Raw genomic sequence first — 17,067 nt, forward strand, 5'->3', positions numbered from 1 at the left:
TGTAGTTTATTTCAAACTAAGTACATGTAATTTTGTCGTTATATTAATTACAACATGTTATTTTAATCTAAACCAAATTAAACGAGATCAAAAATGCATAATTTTTTATAAATATTGTTTAATTATGATGGTTAGGAGAAACTTTATTTAAAACAATTAAGTTTAACAAACAATTTATTAGATGGTTGTGCTCATAAAATTTAACTAACAATTTATTAGAAGGTTTTGCTCAAAATAGTGCATTAAGAACAAAAGATACGTTGCGATTGTGTTAGTGATTATTGTGATAAACGCTGTGGACTGTACGCGACGTGTGCTTGCGTCGGATAGATGTGCACACCCCACCAAAACGTGGCAAGGCGTTGGGTAGCATCGGGTAGCGTCGCATGGCGTAGCATCGGGTAAGTGTGTTCCCGGCTTTAATTATGTTATATTAATTATAAAATTATTTTTAGGGGAATCATCTGCAAAGAGCTTCAGTCAGTTATTTTTACTTAATTAAACGGATGTAGTAGCCCTAAATTAAACCGAATCTACTTGACAAACAAAGAATATAATTCCTCTATAACAGCGAAATCGCCACTCTTCGTTTTCATTCATTTTGTAATAGGACTTTCCTATTTTCCTTAAACAAATAACCACAAAATTTAATCCTAAAATGTCCAGTGGCAAAGGCTTATTGTATTACCCACTCGGCAAAAAGAAAAAAAATCGATGGCATCCACTTATATTCCAGTTGTGCCGAGGCCTCAAATATTTGGAGAGGGGTTTTCTTCCACAATAAACTTGAGGACTTTTTTTTTTTTTTTTTTTTTTTTCGGCTACCGCGGTCCCCCCTTAACTTGAGGACTTCGTCAACAAATAATGATGGCGATGTTCATTGGGCCAGCTTTTCAATGCGGTATCTGCAGGCAAAATATTTCGCGTATGCTGTTTCTTGCAACTTGGGCTATGACCAAATCACAAATAATATATCAAGAAAATAGTGTGTCTCCATGTTCATATTTGATTGAAGGTATATAAAATTTGACACTGGCCGACTTTTATAAACGAAAATTGCATATTTACCATTTTAATATTAACGAAGCACGAAACAAAACATTCAAAAATTAGAGGTCCGTTAACAATGTTTTGTATTTATAGCGCTGATAGTTTGAATGGAAAACATTTCTATAAGTATATGTTGTAATTTTATAAACGCTGTATCATTTTTGTAATAATAAGCCTTGCGTGCGTGTGTTTATGTTTGATTCTTTTTTTTTAATCGATAATAAGGAAAAGTTTTATGACGACAGTTTTTATAATTTAATAGTCAATGTCACGAACAGATTCAAAGGGCATTGAAATTATTATGACTAAAATAAACGATTTCTTTGTTCAAGTCCGGCGCCCTAAATCAACGTGTGTCTCTACCATTTTACCGCCCTCTCGAAAGAGGCCCCTTCCGAGAAAATCCCTCTCGTTACGCCCACGCGTAACCGGCCGCCCATCTCCCGGAGATTATAATAATGCGGGAGCCTGAACAATAATTTTTACATCCTTTTGCCGGGATATTAGGGCCTTTTGTCCGCCTGTCTGGTTTAAGTATTAACTCGTGAAGAAAAAAATACATATAACGCGTGTTGGAAGATCTTAGAGTTTAGTCCCCTTCCTTGTACTTTTCCTTTGCAGATTATTAATTTAGATCGATAATTTTCCCACTTCAGCTCAAGTGTCAATACGACTTCAATTCTTAAGTGAAAATTCAAATGTATTAACCAAGTAGAAAAACGTTTCACTTTATGATTATTTGTAGATCGTGAGATGAGGTCTGGTGACGTAGGATTGAGAAAAACATGTTCTTTATCGTGCCAACGTTTCGATATTTATTGAGATCATCTTCAGGGCCCAAAGTGTTTGTTTTCTGCGTAGATGTGTCATTCTTGTGGGTTGTGTTGAGAGTGCCCGACCAACACGTCCCACATCTTCGCAGAAAACAAACACTTTGAGCCCTGAAGATTTTGGTGCACTTTTCTTCAAATTTCTTCTTCAAATTGAAACGATTATTTTTAAATTTTCTAGGCCAGTAATAAGCAAACATGTGTAGAGCGGTATTGTTTAAAAATATCCAGGCGCAAATAAATAAATATCTTTATACAAAGAAAGATGTAAAATTGTGTGACAAACTTAAGCTAGTTACCAAAAATGAAGGAATAATTATTTTTAAAAACTCCTAGCTACGAATATGAAATGCACTGAAAAAAACAAAAGAAAAAAAGATGGAATGTAAATGACAAAATGACAAATACATTTTGAAAAAACGGTAAAGATTATCTGGAAAACATTATGCTTCTTGAAAGATAACAGTTGCAAGTCGTGTTGATATGATAAATTAAGATTAGCATTAATTGCTAGGCTCTATTGCTTTTGCTAAATCACCACTGTCTATAATGTGAGGGATATTTGTTTTTTCTCACAAAACCAAGTAAAGATACTTCAGCAAAAATAGGGAATGAATATCAATAAAGAGGCCAGTTTATTTTCTGTAGTTTTCCTGGGAATAGAGCCGTCGGACTGTTCTGCAGCTGTTTACCAGACGTGACAAATCGGCACTTACACACATCTGTTGGCTGGACTGGCGCAAACAGCCGTTCTTTATTAACTCGGCGTCTCGCGGAGGTCGGCAGGGAAAAGGCAAAATCCTAGATATTGTGGGCAAGGGCCTACAAGTAAAAGCTGGAAATGTCCAGAGGCGAATGTTTATTGTTAACAACTCTGTATCGAGGTCCGATTCAAAAGACCTTCGCAATTAAAACTGGGCTCAAACCTTCCGACTTGATATAAGTTATTATTTTTATCGTGCCATTTTTTAAGCCTGTTTAGAAAGCTTGGATTGTTTATACAAATACTATCCTTAATTTTCTTCCAAAAAATTTATTAAATTACTACTAATTGAAAATAACTCTGATCCTCTTCTCAAATTAATACATAATTCTTGGAGGAAAAATAAAAAGGGAAAGTTTCGAAAAATAATAATAATAAAGAAAAACGCGCATTACCAAATAACAACCTAAAAAGTTAAATCTCTCATTTATATAATCGGTTTATCGGCAAATTAAAAGTTTCGAAAAATTATGACACCCGAATAAAATTGGAACTAAGAGATATAATATAAGTAATAAGCTACCGAAATTAAAGTTTATGCCTAAGAAAAACTAAACTAATTTACTGTAGAGTAAGTAAATAAAAAGTAATTTAATTCCCTTAATCAAGTTTCATACAGGAGGATTTCACGTCCAGCTTGCCACGGATGTAGGAAAGAACCACTTCATAAATGCCCAATTTATTCCCAATCAAAAGTCCATGGGCCAAGTCGAGATTTGAACCCAGAAACTTTAGCGTGGCTAAATATGAGTTGGACGACTTAACTCATCCGCCGCGATACGTATGCGTATATTTTTATTGTGCAGCAACATACCAGCTACATACTCTCTAGATATTTACATGAATTTTTCTATTTGTGTTTGAGAAAAAGAGAGTACTTTATACGACATTTATATAAAACAAGGGGAGAAATAGACAGCACATTCGCCTGACATTGCGTCACGCGTTTAGCCTAACCGCAGCACCGTTTTCCGCTTAAATTCACCTGAGCTGTTTTATATGTTTGTATAAACTATGGTCTACTAATTATATTATTACTTGTAAAGGAGTAATCTGCGAAGACCTTGAGTCAGTTATTTTTAATTAATTAAATGGATGAGGTGGCCCTAAATTGGCTTGGTTTAATTTAGATAAACAAGGGATGGAGTTCCTCAATACCAGCAAAATCTTCCATACTCTTCATTTTAATTCATTTAGCGTGCAGCATTTTTCCAGTCGGACGCAACTTTACGATAATTCACCATAGAATTGAATCCTGAAAATGGCTAGAGGTGGTTTATTGTACAACTAACTTGTTCGATAAATGGTCACCAACGAAAACCAAAAAAAAAAAAAGAAAAGAGAGCGCGCGGTCGAGCAATAACAGTGAATGGTGCTCTCTATTGCGACATGATATGAAGTATTTTGTGCCTAAATTGCAAGATACGGATGTTGACGACATGTGGTTCCAGCAAGACGGTGCCCCACGTTTTTGCAGTCGGAGAAACAATCCTTGAGTCATTTCCTGGTCTTGTAATTTCCCGTTTTGACGATCGATTGGCCATCCAGATCATGAATTTAAGACCGTTGGATTTTTTATTGGAGTTTTATTGAATTGTAAGGTTTATAATAACAAGCGTAACCACCTACGCATTGAAGGAAGAAACTGAGTGCTGTATCAACGAAATTCAGCCACATTATGCAAAACGATCATGAAAAATTTCAGCACAAGATTGCGTATGTGCCAGAAAAGCCATAGAGGCCATTTACCCGATATATCATTAGTGTAGTTTTGTGTACACACTGTACACTGTGTACTTTATGAATCAATAAAAAGTCTACAATTTTTAATAATAAACATTTGTTTTCTATCAAAATTATATCTTGCGTGAATTCAGGGACAGCCATTATTAACCATTCGGCTAATGCAATTCCAATTTAGCATACAGAATAATTTTTAAACTATCGCAATTAATTATTACCAAAAATCTATTATATAGACTTTTTAAAATGTAAAGTATAAATAAGGTAACTATTCCTGTTTTTCGGCTTATGCCGATTAAATGTCCTTTCAAAACTTACTTAGATCGGGAAAAGAGGGCACAAAATGGAATTTTCGCTTTCCTTTAAGTTGCATTGTGAAAACATAGTCAATCATATAGATTAAGAAGTTCTCCTTGTAAAAAAAGAGTCCTGCGAGGATTTTCCAGTCCTTCTATACAAAACCAAATCTATTTCTTTATATAGACATACACGTGTGTTGTGCATGCTAGATACTAGCTCTTTTTGAAGACCCACTATGATTGTGACTGCAAATGCCGTCTGTGTATTTTTTAATTTATTTGTGTTAGTCCATTAAAAAAATTTAGTATGTTTCAGAAATTCCACCCATTCTCTAGCCCACCACAACTGGTCATTTTGTGAGAAAACAAGTGTTCCATGCAAAAGGAAATAAAAATTAAAAAGATAGGATAATTAGCAGTTCTTCGAACGAAATTACACCGAGTTTGCAACTAACGCGTTTTTTAAGGCCGATAATTTTCTGATCAATTTGTTATTTATGTAATCAAAATAGGCTTTTTTCATGATATAAAATACCGTAAATTAATTATTCTCGGTTAATCCAGTAACCAATCTTCCCGTTTTTAATGCCCCTAACGGGCATAATTATACGGATTCTAAAAAAAATCTAAGAAAAAGGTACAGTAATGAAAAAACGCCTCTAATTTAAAAAGAAATTACACGACTTACTAGTAACGTCACGTTGATGAGGGATGTACATCACCCCAAGACAGGTTTTATTTGCACAAAGTGTAAACGCAAAAAAATTAATTAAAATGCTTTTAATTCCTTGTAATCCTCGAAAATCTACTTAGCAATGATATTCCGGTGTTTTGATAAATTTTCTTCCTAACCATCATAATTTTTATAAAAACTTATGAATTTTTGATGTCGGTTAATTTGGTTTATATTAAAATAAGTATGTTGTAAGTAATATAACGACAATATAGACCTAGTTTGAATAAAAATATGAGTGTCCGGTTCTTTTGTCTTCGACTGTACTCGATGCTACCCGACGAAAATTTGGACAGTGGGGATCGCAGAACATAGAGTAGGTTAGCGTGGCATAGCATCGGGCAGATGCACATGTGCACGGGGGTAATGCAACCTTATGGAAAATTGGAGTTTGGATTTGCGTCGGGTAGCATCGGGTAGCGTCGCGTGGCGTAGCATCGGGTAAGTGTTCCCGGCTTAAAGGGTAGTGCGAATTCTCACCAGAGGGGTCAATTGCCTTTTAAAATGATGAAATGAAAATTCGAAGGCCCCTCAAATTGGACTATAAAGGAAGTATCATTCGAATGCTTACGGTACAAATCGTTTCATTATTCACGACAGTAAAACATTGGCAGAATTGCGGAAGTCGACATCATTTCTGCCAACCGTTAATCGACAAAAATAAGAAGGCGTATCAAAACGAATTCCAAGGATGGTAAATACGTCATTTCTATTGAATGAAATCATCTCTGTAAGGTTACAACTGGCCTTTTTTCCAAAAAAAGTCACCCCGATGGGTTGATATGACTTCTACTGTTAGTTAATGATATCAGAGCATATGTATGTATGTATTTACGTATGTTTATGTATGTATGTGTATCACGCAACCATCACAGCAGCTTCCCATTATCCTTTTATCTGAATAGTTGCAAAGGGAACAATGTTTATGTTGTAATGATTTTTAATTTCTTAGTAGGAGAAAACTAACTTCATACACATCAAAATAATTAAACTAAAAAATATTCAGTTCATAAATCTGTATTAAGCAATATAAGAATCTGGACTTCATGATGTGACAATAAATAAAAGTAGCTATTCAAACTCTTAGCATAAGTTTAAGCAAAGAAGAACACCAATTTAATTAAAGAATTCAAAAGTAATTGTTTAATTAACAGAATTGAGTTTACAGTTCAAAACTAGGGGTAAATTAGTTATTTCCTTATAAACAGCCTTTCTTCGTTAGAATAATTTTCATTTCAAACGAAATGTGTAATTTAAGCAATGTAAAAGAAAGGGTTAAACGCGCTGTTCCTCATTGGAATTACTGATCAGATCCAGATGTCCAGAGACGGCAGATAGGGAGAAGCTTCAATTTAATTCGCCGAAAACATGGAATATAACGGCTGTACGTGATACGTATGTCCTATGTATGCCATACGACAATATCCGAAGGATATTGTAAAGTTTTGTGTGTGTGGATTTGTGTGAGTTTAAACATCTAGTGTTTTAAAAATATCTCCACATCCCTGGGTATACGCGCTCTAAACTTGCATATATTAAGTTTTGAAAAACTATTTTCACCCCGACTCCCTTCTCGATCTGTTCTTGAACTACGTCATGAAAATATGAAATATATCAAATATTGCATCAAGGTTATATTATATTATAGAAGTGAAAAAAATTATGAAAAAATGATGGTATCATTTTTTGTTGTGAAAATAATTCCTGCAATACTGCATGATCCAACTGTTTTGTGTCACGGAGGAGAGTCATACTACGTTACTATAGTTATTCTTTATTATTTTCAATTAAAAAGCCAAGGGCTATGCCGGGATTTGAACCCAGGACTCCCTAGCTTGGTTAAATATGAGTTGGGCCACTTAACCGCTCATCCACCATTAATCATCTCTGTATGTTTTATATTTACTTTTTTTGTATAGTGCAGTTACATACCAACCGCAGATATTTATTTGAATTATATTATTTGTCCTTAAGAAAGCGAGTGTACTTAATACGTCAATTATATGGAAAGAAGTGGAAAATAAAGGCAAAACCACGCAAAACTTTCGCCTGTCATCACGGTTTAGTCTAACCGACGCGCCTTTTTCAGTAAAATTCACCAGGGCTATCTAAAAGAAACACCCATAGTTTTTACGTTCGTACAAATTATGGCATATTAATTATATTATTATCGTAAGGGAGTAATCTGCAGAGATCTTGAGTCAGTTATTTTTAATTAAATAAACGAATGAGGTAACCGTAAATTATGCCGAATTGACCTGATAAACAAGGGATGGAGTTCTTCTATAATAGCGCATTCTTCTGCCTTCTTCGTTTTAATTAGCGTGCAGAACTGTGGAACAGTATGAGATGGATAATTTAATCATTCGTCCGTATGTACGTTTATATTTTATATTGAGAAGCAGCATATCTGCAACATACCATGTAGATGTTGGCTTTGAAATTTTGTTAACGATGACTTCAGCCTTGACTGGCTTTGCATTAAGTTTGTGAAGACTCGGCAACGTTTATTTACTAGACAATAGAGAAATGATTATGAAGTTTTGCTGAGAAAGTCCCATTAAGCATTCGACCATGGACACCTACACAAACCTCCTAAACTGAAAACAAAGAAATTTCGAAAAAATCCCGACTGGTCTGAAAGCTCAAAATTTTAAAATTGAAATTAATTAGATTAGAAACAAATCACATAACATAAACATTAAATTTTTTGGTTCTAAAGCAATGGCAATCCACTCTCTCAAAACCGTATTCAATCTTCTTTTCTACTTTAAACAAAGCATCCATCAATGAAATCAATATAGTCAATTATATCAGCTTGTGGATTTTTCCAAATTGAACGTCACAATCTATCAAAAACGTTCTTTTTAAAACGACAACAACAAAAAACAATACTTGCGAACACAAAAAAAAAGTTCCTTCTCAATCACGATGGACTAAACCCGAAATGTCTTAAAATGCCGATATCGAGGGAGGGTAGACAGGAAATGATCAACTTTAATCAAACTGCTGTCAACGTGGAAGTACGCGGACAAACCGTGGCAATTTAATTAAACCGTACTTGACCTACTGGAGTGCGGTTATGACTTTGTTTTAACTAAGTTTAACTTTTAAAATTCAGTTATTTTTATTATTAATAACAAACAAAAAATGTTAATTGCATAAAATAATAATCGTTGATTATTATTGTGTAGCTTTCAATTAAAATGTACAATTTTACGAACAATGTCGATGGTATAATTATATTTTCTGATTGTTCTGTCGGCATATGGTATAGTTAGAATGTATGAGATGTTATATACCTCCAGGTTAGATACGTCATCTGCAACACTCTAAGTTTAGGGACTACTCCCTAACAGACTACAAAGAAGAAATCAGGAAACATCAGGAGAAATCAAATAGAATTATATGGAATATAATAGGTCCAAAACTAATGAAGGAACCGAGTCTAATCTCTGCCAAATATGAGCAATCAAACTCGTTAGGGTATTGTATCTTGTTCTTTCAAGCTGAAATTTGTGCTATTAATACTTGAGCTATAGAAAACCTTAAAAGAGTTTACATTAACAAAAATTCTTTTAAGATCATACAGCCAAGCCCTTGCTCGTAAAAATGTTACACCCAAAACAGTAAAAACATAAAAACATCCAAAACCTGAGTAAACATAAAAACCTAGCAATATCATCAGCACTATGGCACAACGAATTTTTGGTGATGTACAAGCAGACAAAGATATGCTGAAACTCAAAATCTGTTATTGGGACAAAACGGTTAAACACAGATTCAACCATCTCAACATGGATCCTCAAAAAACAAAAGGAGAAATGGAACAACTTCATATGTATCAGACATATTTAACTTATTGCTGAATAATTTACACTAAAATTGGTAAACACAGTTCTACAATAAGATAAACTACCAGGCATCTGAGAAGACACACAACAACACGTTTAAAGGTTATGCAATAAGGAGGAAGAAACTTTCATCCAACAAACTTCCCCAAAACTGGCAATCCTATTGCTATAATAGCTAGATAGTAGTATACTAGCTAGTGCTATAGGTAAAACTCAGAAGAGTGATAGGCTATATATCGATCACTGGCATCTAAAATACCTACACAACACGGGTATATTCAATGATATCACCATGTTTAGGTTATGCAATGAGGAGGAAGAACCTGTCATCCACAAAATTAACCAAAGCTGGCAATGACATTGCTGCAGTTCGGATGAAACTCATGGGAGTGATAGGACTTATTGGTTACAGGTATCTGATGATTTACAGATAACCCCATCTGTAGGTTATGCAATAAAAAGGAAGAGACTGCTATCCGTATTATCTTCATATATAAACCAACCAGATATAACCTAGGGTACCATGAAAACCAAGAAAAAAAATTGCAGCAATGACAATCACTACTCTTAAAATAACGATCAAGTCAATTGAACTGAACTAATAAACTAGGAAAAGTGCTTGGCTGCAGTGCAAGGGGAATACCAAACCCCAGCTTTTTAATATATACAGGGTGAATTGCTACTCGTGCTACAAACTTCTCCAGTAGATTCTTCACCCTAAAATGAACAAAAAAGTTCATATTGTCCATGGTCCGATTCTCAACCATTTCAGAGTAATTTCGCTTTTTATCGATTTTGAAAGATATCACGTCCTGGCGTCGGAAAATCGTGATATCTTTTAATCTAAACATTTCTCTGAAAATCTAATAGCACCGTTGAAATTCCCGTTAATTTTTCAATAAGAAGATGACGGTGGCAAAATGTTTGGGCTAATTTTTTGTGTTTTATTTCAGCCAGAACTACAAAAAGAGTGGAAAATTGTGTAAATCGGAAAGTGTATAAAGTAATCCAGAGTTTCTAATTTTAGTCTCAGAAGGCAGCAAATTTGAGGAAAACTACCTGATTTAATAACGCTTCCAACGCACTCGTCATTTTCTTATTTAGTGGTTGTGAGACCAAGATGTTGATGACAAAAAGAGAAAAAATGGTGGTTCAAGGATTGCTAATGTTTGAGAGTGACTTGCTACTCGTGCTACAAACTTCACCAGTAGATTCTTGACCCTAAAATGAACAAAAAAGTTCATATTGACCATGGTCCGATTCTCAACCATTTCAGAGTAATTTCGCTTTTTATCGATTTTGAAAGATATCACGTCCTGGCGTCGGAAAATCGTGATATCTTTTAATCTAAACATTTCTCTTAAAATCTATAAGCACCGTTGAAATCCCCGTTAATTTTTCAATAAGAAGATGAAGGTGGCAAAACGTTTGGGTCTTTCTTCCTTGACCTTCTAGCTGTTTGTAAACTTCTTAAGCATTACATACTAAATGGGCATTAAATTAAATTAAAAAATTTCAATGGAATTATGATTTTGATTCTCTCTAAAAATTAACGGGGATTTCAACGGTGCTTATAGATTTTAAGAGAAATGTTTAGATTAAAAGATATCACGATTTTCCGACGCCAGGACGTGATATCTTTCAAAATCGATAAAAAGCGAAATTACTCTGAAATGGTTGAGAATCGGACCATGGTCAATATGAACTTTTTTGTTCATTTTAGGGTCAAGAATCTACTGGTGAAGTTTGTAGCACGAGTAGCAAGTCACCCTGTATATTTAGCTCATTGTCTCACAAGGAAGGCCATTGCGTTTATGATTCCTACGCCATATTGTACGATTTAATGTGTTAGATAGAAAAAACTCTCATGATGAATATTCGCAGGTGTAATGTTGTTATCCAAAAACCAAAGACAAGCGGAAGACTCACAGTATACAACACAACAGGACCAAAAAAAAACTTTTTACGAGTTGGTTTTTCATGTTGGAAAGTAATGCTGTACCCGAACCACCGAGTTCAGACGACACACCGCATTATAGGATTACGTCAGTTGGTGGGTCACCGCAGATGGCGACAAATGGAGTTGGGGAAACTACAAAGTTGTGCCTGTCTTCATGGAAAATATTGAACAAATAAACCCAGCAGAACAATTTCGCTCACATCTCTCTCTCTCTCTCTCTCTCTCTCTCTCCCTCTCTCTATCTATCTATCTATCTATGTCTACCTCCCACCTAGAAATTTTTGTTTACTTCAATATATACAACAAAACAAGTACGCTTTTACACAATGATAGAACTCGTAGAACAATATAGGTTAGGTTGAAATATGTAGAAATAGGTTCAAATAGCGTCAGATAACATTCAAGTCTTATTTGGTAGGGTTGCATATAAAATATTAATTTAATAAATTACAAACAAATAAATATTATTCGATAGGTGTTGTTCCAAAAGCTTAAGATTTTATTTCAATCGCTTTTCTGGTGAAATGAAAACCATACGGCATTAAGAAATTTCATGTAACAAGTTAAAAACGTCGGTACTAGAAATGTAGACTGAAAAATACAATTATAAGATAATTGATTCCAGTTCTTGGTAGACTAAGACATCATAGATGGAAAATATTATTAGCATTTTCATGAAAACAGGATGGTATATTTTTTAACAAACTCCAGTCCCACGTTTGTAGTGAAAATTACTTTTCCTTCCTTTTAGTTACGTGTTTATCAGGCTGTGTCTCATCGATTTATTATAGTCATACATTAAACTTTTTCTTTATGTTGTAATTAAACAATTATTTCTTAATGCTACAAGGCGGAATAATTATTGGAGGTTGAAATCCCCCAAGAAGGATAAAAAAAAATTCTTTAACAAAAAATTTACAAAAATATCTTTGTTAACAACAGTGATTTTCCTTTGGGTTAGGATAAGCTAATCCCCAACCACATGCTCGGAGAGCTAGTTGAGACCCGTGAGGACGAGGAAGGACCTCTTATTCAACGAAGGCATATCTTTTTTTAATATAAATGGCAAGGAGATACGTATGTCACTGATCACTTTTATTTTTTTAATACACTTATTTTAAAAGGCTGTTGTTTTAGTTTATTTGGGTCAGGTCCCGATTTTTCTATTCTTTAATTAATTTGCTTGAGTTGTGGCACTGAAATTTGTTCACACTCATGAGTGACAAGAGTTGCTCGATGTGAAGAAAATCCACGCAGAGATCGTAATAAGTTTAAAATCACAAAATGTTCTTAGAACCTACTTAATTCTGCTAATAAAATATTTTTATACAGATAGAAAATTATATGTGTGTGAATCGAAAGAAATTCTATTTGGAAATTTTACACATTGACAACAGTTTATAATTAAAAATTGAAACTTTAATCCAAAACAATTCAGTTTACCTAATTGGAATTTGAGTTCAGTTCGTTTTTCCTTTCATTAAATCTATAATAATCTCTAATATAAAATTAGCTCTATAATACTAATGAAATAACAAATAGTTGATTTTTAACTAAATTAGATTTATAAAAATACATATCCATACAATTAAATTTCTTTCAATAAATTTATTTCGTTAATTCATTTTTAGTGTAGATAAATAAAAGTAAGGGAGAAATTCTTAATGACTGGAACATAAAGGGTTAAAAACAAGACTTTAATCCATATTAATTCAGATGATCTAAATTAAAATTTGAATTCGGTCCGTTGTTCCTTTCAATAATCTCAAATATGCTCTATAATTTTAATTAAATACGAATAATTGATTTTTATCTAAATTCTAATTATAACAATACATCTCAATTTCATTTTTCCAATAGATTTATTTTGTTGATTCATGTTTCATATTCATAAATAAAAGTTAGGGAGTAATTCTTAATGACGTGGACATAAAGGGATAAAAATCTAATAGAAAACGACTCGAGCTCGACGGAAACACAGACACTACAATTTCCAAGGGGAATTATGGAGGACAACATAGCTAAACTGGCGGTCCCCGTGCACTTGAGAAGAAAGATTCATAAAGGCCTTGTAAAAAAAAAACGAAGTAAGTCGAGAAGCTATTGAGAGGTGAGGGCTTATTTCTTCGATATAGTCCTGTAAAAATATAAGTGGGACTATTCGACCAGACTATAAAATATTGGACATCTGATCAGTTGTCGTTTGTTATATATTACAAGGTTATGGTAACTTATAACGTTGTGAAGGCCGCTGAATTGTTCTTTTACAAAGAATCTGTTAGAATAGAAATATCATAAATCAAAAACAAGATTCATGACTGATAAGGGTATACAAATACACATACATGTCTACTTATAAAAATATATACACAAATAAAAATATTCTACAATAATGGAATAAGATTGGATATTTAATTATCTTCGGTGCCAAATTGTAAGAAAAGAATTAATCAAGAGACGGAACGTTAAGGTGGAAAGAAACAAGCCTCGTTGGTTAATGTGTGGAAGGGAGTCCAGATGTTGGAGGCACGGATGAAAACGAAAAGTTCAGTGGGAAGAGGACAATTTTGTTGCTGCTCTGGTATATCTAAGACACGGGTAGAAGTATTTTGTCCCATAACCAAGTATTCAAAGCCTATGGGCAACTACACCAATAGCTTTAAGCCGAAATGCATCCAATTGAGGATTTAATCGCAATAAACACTTATCCGCAGTAAGAAATGTTTTTGAATTTACAACGTAACCGTAAGAGTAGGAAATAACTAAATCTGGATGGTATAGGCTTCGAAAACAGCGTCTGATCAAGGGTAAAACCATGGTGAGACAGAAGGAAATAAGTGTTAATGGTAAAAAACGGATTCTAGAAGAGAAGTGGATCCAAACACAACAGCCTGGGATTTTCTACATTCACGCCATATATAAATTTGAATCATTTTATTCATACAGATAACGATAAATGATAAATTAAGAATGAAAGAAAATGTAGGAGATGTGGGGCTTCCAGGACAAGGCCTAGTCAAGTATAATCCCAAGGTTCTTGGTGGGGAGGCAGAAGGAAAAAATTTTTAATGGTAAAGAAAGGATTCTAGAGAGAACTGGATCCAAACACAACACTTTGGGACTTTTTTACATGCAAGTAAGGCCACATATAAATTTAAGGGCTAATTTTTTTTATACATATAATAAATGGAGAATGGTTTGGCCTTCGTGACGATCATACATGACTGTATTGATCTATCATATTTTTTTAAACCTTAGGCACATTTAAAAAAAATAAATCTAGTGAGATTTCAGACATTTTGAGCGATAAAAAAATTTCAAAGCTCAAATTATTTTCTTATCATTTTCCTCTATTGGCGAAGAAAAATGGATTCTGTGCAATACGATTCAGCACCGGTCATGCCAACCAAATCACTTAACCATTATATGCTGGAGAGTACCTTAATTCCATAAAGAGGATGAGAGAGAGAGAGAGAGAGAGAGAGAGAGAGAGAGAGAGAGAGAGAGAGCAAAAGCTGCGCTACTTAAGTTATGTTATGAGAGGTTTCAAGTACGAAACACACAAGCTTATCATAAGTGGAAATCTCCCTGGGAAAAGATCACTATCTCTTGAACAGAATTTATGGAAATATTATTGCAGCAGGTTCGATCGTGCTTCATTTCAAAAATTTCAGTTTGCCGTGCCAGGATAAAAACTTGGACACGCGATAATAACCCTTTTATAATGCCGCATTTACTCTTTGAACGTTGTGTACAAGGCGGATCTTCATACAAATCTGTCCGACAGTTAGAAAGACAAATCATTCTAACGAAACTCGTACACTTTTCCCTTGGGCTTTGTGGAACTGTGCTCTTTCTGACAAATAACGTCTGCAACAGTGATTGTTCTCTTCATGGTCAGAGCGCGTGGAGGTCACTCCATTTAGCCAGCAGATCAACCCAATAATTGTACGTATAGCCACTATGACCCTTCACCCTTATAAAATTTGCACTGCCTTTGCCTTATAATTAGGATCAAATTGTGTTGATCTTTAACGTATTCAGCACGCTGAGGCCGTCTGTGAAACTTCAGCCATAAAAAGTAGTAATAATAGTAATAGATTGAGTTCCAAGCAGGCCCGGGGTAGCTTTAAATACACGGATCTATTCTAAAATATTAGTGCTATGGAGAGCCCAGACGTAACAGGCGTATAACGACCTTACTTGTAATACAGGCATAGAAGACAGAGATCTTTGGAAGAAAGGCAACTCCAAGTTTTAGGAATTGGTAGAATTAGCATTTTGGTATAATGGTGGATCAAACATAGAGAGTAGGTGTAGGGATAAACGGGCAGTATTATACTTTAGTAAAGCCGCTTAGACCGTTTCCGACTATATTCTAAGCTATGGTCCATGCAATCAAATTCGGTGTACAGGAGATAAAGAATTTATTCGAGATTTAGATCTACAGACTTTCGAACTATCATCCATCTATACAAGTGTATTCTTTTAGTTCCAAATTAGCCTACGAGTGCCTAAATTGCCTAATGGCCCCAAGGGAACAAAACAAAGTTTTTTGATACTTAGCCATCAACTTAGTCTGTCTATCCTCATTGGGTTGGTAAAAAGTAAAGTAAACAGTAATTTGACATACAGCAGGGGTTAACGTTCAAACTACACGTTGAGTTTCGCACATTTATGGTCAAACCACTTGACGATATATTTTCATACTGTAATTAATTAAAAAGCTATACGCTCTGCAGGGATTTGAACTCGGAACCGCTAGCGTGACAAAATCGAGTCCGGAAGCCATATCACTCGACCACCACGGTCCCCTGAGCTTGGATAGGCCTGTGATATGCGTTCGGCATTTCACACCCTTTACAGTTCCATTCAGATGCCTGAAAGCCGAAAGATATTTGAGAGACATCGAAATCCGCGAGTGTAGACAGATCCTGTAAGTTGCCATTTATGTGGTGACATGGCAAAAAACATTCATACAACTAAACATTATTTGAGAGAAAAATTTTTTATGCAAACCATAAAAACTATAATTCCTATCATACGAGAGGTTTTAACGTCTAACTCATAGCGTGTTGTGGACGAGTGGTCAAACTACTTCATTTCAATATTTTATTACAGTTAGTTACAATATTCTTAGTTACAATATGTAATCTGATGAACATAGCACATATTTACAGCTGTTTACATATTTTCAATGTGGGGAGCAAATAATAAATATAATTTTCCCACTGAACATCACTAAAATAAACTTCACTTCCTACTACTCAGAAAGGCGGTCGCGGGGCCATTTCTTCGTGAGACGCCTTATGGGATTGTACGGATAGGTTCTGTTGAGAGAGATTATTATAGAACGTGGAAATTTTTGAGGTATTATGTTTTGGATAAATAGGATTTTAAGGTCATTGTAGAGGTAGTATTGGAGATATAATACGGTGTATTTATAATTGATCTGAGGACTTTACACTGAAAGGATTGAAGACATTAGATATTGGAAGGATTAGTGGTGCTTCACAGTCCTATACCGTATGTCCAAATCGGTATAGTAGCGTTTTGTAAATTGTAAGTTTGTTTTTCGTCGATAGCTTGGATTGTCGTCCTGTAAATTTGTCGAGTAAACCGTAGCGTCTGTTTAAGTCTTGTCCTTTCAGTCTTATATTCCGATTCTACGTTAAGCATGAGTCTGTCTAGTACCCAAGGCAACGAACACAGTCGGATTTGGGGGTAAGATCGTTGTAGTATATTGTGAGCTTCGGAGTGTAAATGTGACATGAAGGAACTTGCTTTCATTTATCTTCATTTTCCATTGTGTACACTGGAATAAATGTGACCTGT

Source organism: Cimex lectularius, unplaced genomic scaffold (genome assembly GCF_000648675.2).
Source record: "Cimex lectularius strain Harlan isolate CLEC.00 unplaced genomic scaffold, Clec_2.1 scaffold370, whole genome shotgun sequence".
NCBI classification, from domain to species: Eukaryota; Metazoa; Arthropoda; class Insecta; order Hemiptera; family Cimicidae; genus Cimex; species Cimex lectularius.